The sequence below is a fragment of the Rhagoletis pomonella genome, unplaced genomic scaffold (genome assembly GCF_013731165.1).
Source record: "Rhagoletis pomonella isolate Grant_MI unplaced genomic scaffold, Rhpom_1.0 Rhpom_scaffold_00004, whole genome shotgun sequence".
NCBI classification, from domain to species: Eukaryota; Metazoa; Arthropoda; class Insecta; order Diptera; family Tephritidae; genus Rhagoletis; species Rhagoletis pomonella.
The window spans coordinates 13442437-13446880 of NW_023458558.1; positions in this window are offsets into that span (position 1 = coordinate 13442437).

Here is a 4444-nt window from a genome sequence, read left to right on the forward strand (position 1 = left end):
CATGAATTTTTAAATAACGAGCCAGCAATTCAATGTATTTTACTATTTTTAGCGATTTGTTTTGCCTTTTATTTTTAAGTCAAACAGGAAATGCAAAATTCTCATATATACTTTTTTTACAAGCATTCACAAAAAGCAAAGCTGAAATGAAAATACACCGTTGAACCGAGCCCATCCCGAGGCATGTTGGTAACTGTATAATAAGATGTTACGAAAAAAAATCCTGGAAAAATCTAAAGAAAAATTAAAAAAAAAAATTCTAGTAAAGTGTTCGACAATGAATTATCGGCTATTAAAAAATAACGAGCAAAACTGGTCAGTTGTTTTCTCCTCAAAAATATTAGGCACACTTTTTCTTTTGACTTTTATATATGTATCTATATATATAAAAATGAAATTTCTTTCGTATGACCTCGATGCCTGATCAAACGGCTGAACCAATTTCAATTATGTAAAAAGTACTATTTTGGATCTTCTATGTGGAAGGTTTTTCGATTATACAAAATTCACAACTTTTTGTTATTGTTGCCAAAAAATTAAGAAAGTTGAGACGTCGCGATTTCACAATATCATAGAGTTTTCCGTATATTGTATGTCACTAAATTACCAAACGGCTGGACGGATTTCGTTCATATTTGAAACATATGTCAGCACCTTGAAGACAAATATTTCGACTAAAAATTTAACCGCCAGGTGTCGCTGGCACCGGGATATTCCTAAAAACTGCATTTAGTTGCAGATTTGGCTCATATTTAGACAATTTTTTAGCCAACTGAAAAGGAATATTTGGACTAAAAAATTACACGATAGGGTGCGCTGGGGTAGGAATATTCCTAACGTTCTTATACAGTGGGAGAATGATGGATATCTACACATCTACCTACGTGACAATAAAATGTTGAAATCCCTTTTTTGAGGGCACCAATATATCTCTTAAACCAACTACGCTGGAGAACTGAAACTTGCCACGGATTCATAAATTGTAAATACCTTACTTTTGGCGAAAACTGGAAGCTATTGGAAAAGGGGGTCGGTAGAAGTTATAGCAGCTATTTCGGAGATCACCACATCTCCTCATTAGACTTATTTTTTCTAGACTTCATCACTTTTTAATTTTTGGGAAAGGGTAAAATTTTTGCGTGAAAATTTTGAAGAATTATATTCAACAATTTTTATGAGCCCGAGGCCGTTTCCAGTGAAAACTTATTGTGGGAAAGCAACAATAATTTGAAAAAATGGTAGAAGTGATAGCTATTTCGGAAATCACCACATTTCCTCATCAGACTTCTTTCAGTAGGATTCGAACCGACGATCACCACTGACTCAGCCAGTTGCCTACGCACTGTGTTAAGTTTGTCTTGTTAATTCTTGTTGCTTATTTTCCACCATTTCACTTTGCTAAGCCAACTACAATCAAGCGCAGTTATTCCGCTGCAATTCACTTGATAATGTGGTTGTTGGTTTTGTTGGTTTTTGTTAATATTTCTATTATTAGAATGTTTAACTTTTTAGGTGTGCTCGCCCTTAAGTTATTTGTTTTTGTTATTTTTACGGCCTCGAGCTCATAAAAATTGTTGAATATAATTGTTATAAAAGCCATAAAAATAACAAAAACAAATTTTGAAGAATTTTTTTAAATTTTGCACAAAGTATGAAATTTTAATTTTTAAGAGTTTCGTTATAGACTGTCCTATCTACATACATATTTATCTATATACATAAAATGTTAGCTGTTTTTGTTGTTCGGACTGAACCCAAAAACTACTGGATAGAGTTCAGTCAAATTGTCGGTGGCTATTTATTGGCCGATATCGTTCAAATTCGAAATGTGAGCCTCCTGTATGATGACTTCGTTCGCAACAAATGGATCTGCTGGAGGCGAGATATTTAGAAAATCCTTATTTTTAATACAACCTAGCTGAAATTCATAATGCGTATTCATTTCATGATAAGCAATGGTATTGCAGAAAAGGGACCCATCGATGACGCTGCAGCCGTAATATATAGAAACCCCATAAATTTTGTATGCTTTGGCCTTATGTTTATTTTATGTGAACTTACTTTTTAGATGGCTAAATAAAATTGTGTAAGAGCACCTTTGCCTGACGCCCTCTTACACCCTTAATTCGATCTTGCATACATACTAACCCCAATCAACGGAATTGCTCGGAGCGGCCGTCATTGCCGCAGTAAGACTCAAACAATCCTGTTCATAAATATTAAGACGAATTGTAAAAGTGGCGAATTGACCACATCCGTCTAGGAAGGAATATGTTTGGTATATCAATGGTTTCATTTAAACGATATTCAAGAGACCACACGACTCATTTCGCCAATGTACGGGAAAACTTTTCACCATCGGCAAAACTCATGACATCGAAGGGAATTAGTATTCCATATGGCATCAAAGCGCTACTATTTTTGGCCTACGTAGGAGGAGGATTCTGTTATTTAGTTGTTTGAACTTTTATACTCTACAGTCCGTTTTTGCATTTAAACGCTTTTTTTGCATTGGCCCACGCAAAATTCGTTATTAGGTGCCGCGAAGCAAGCGGGAATTGGCTAGTTGATTATAAACATGACAATAGTTATAGCGGCGAGTTTTGTCATTGCACGCGAATAGGGCTGTAAGTCTAAGATAACTTAGCACGATCGAGGTGTCGATATGTACATATGTAGAATACGGAAAGGAATTTTTTGTGAAAGCCATCGGGCCTTTTGCAGTCGTGTGTTAGCAGTTAGTTTTCATAATTTAAGGGTAACAGGAACTACAAATGCAGTGTTAAATGTGACCCTTTCATCCACTTATAGTCGTGTCTTGTTTGTAGATAACTCTTGAAATGTTAAAAGAAAGTTAGGTTCCGCTCCAAAATTCGTATTATTGAGGTCAAACGGCGTTCATTGATGCCAGTCAAATACATAACTGAAAACATGCGGCCCACAAAACAGTGTGGTGTTAAAAATTTTGAAGATGACTTTTTTACAAAATGGAACTAATACCATATGGCCTTATTGCGTATAGTGTTTTTGCACCACACCCCTACTTTCACACACTTTCATGTACATTAGACTGCCACACAGTGGTTAATAAATGGAATTTAATGTTCACAATTTACTGAACCTTTCATTTCTCAGCTAATTTGATTACTTTATTTTATCAAAGCTTATACAATTTGCAAGAGACTTGAGCCCGCTTTTTGATTTAATATTTGCTTTTATAAAACTTTTAGTGCAAAGTGCAGAAAAAGTGGCAATTTTGAAGAAGATCGATTCTGCGAACAAAAATAATAATAATTTGAAATTTTATTCAAGAATTTTTAAAATAACAAAACAATAATTTGAAATGTTATAAAAAAAATTTTCACCAAAAGTAATTTTTTTTTTTGGTTTTATAAAAATTTTGGGTATGTACTTTATTATGCTAAGTTTAATGATCTATAAAACTGCATACCCAAAATTTTTATAAAAACGAAAAACAAAAAAATACTTTTGGTGAACATTTTTTAATACATTTCAAACTTTTTTTTCTTTAATTGTTTTTTTTCGTTTTCGGAGAACCCTACACTTGTTTTCAAATAGTTTTTATTATGTAAATTTTATTAACTAGAACAGGAGAATCGATCTTCTTCAAAATTGCTACTTTTTCTGCACTTTACACTGCAGAAATCTAATATAAACAAATAAAAATCAAAAATCGGGCTGTTGGAAATTTTAAAAATTTTCATTTAAACAAGTAATTTTTAGCAAGAAAACCCGACTTCAATTCTCATATAAAAAAATATATATATATATACATATATATGTCTCATGATCCAATGATCGGATATAAATGAGATTAGTATAGTATAGTACCACCTCTTATATTTCCGATGCAAAAATAATTATCGAAATCGGTTGACGTGGTCCAAAGTTATGCGGTAGCATACATAAAAAAATATATATATACATATATTCCGACGAAATGATAACCTCCTCCTTTTTTGGAAGTCGGTTAAAAATTATAATCAAATTGGTTGAGAAATGAAAGCTCCAGTGAATTATGAACATCAAGTTTTATTTATTAACCACTGTGCGCCGAGATTACAAAATTAGTTACGTTTGCAGACTTCTACCAAAATATTTCGGAAAAATATTAAGATGGACCGATTTGAAAATACCTCCAAAAATTGAGTTTTTATGATTAAAAATAGTGTCTTAAAGATAAAAAAATAGTTCAAGCTGAAAAAATCTGTACAAAAATATTTTAAAAAATTTTCTACGGAATCATAATAATGATATTCTGGATCCTGTTTTTTAAGGTTTTCAAAGATTGGTTTAAGAAAAACTAGAATAACTGCGCCACAATTATACCCTTTTAGACTTGTAAGGTATCAGTTAGAAGGGTATTTTTTTCACCCGTTTTCCTTGTTTCCAAAAAAACAGCATCACAAATCTCATTATTATG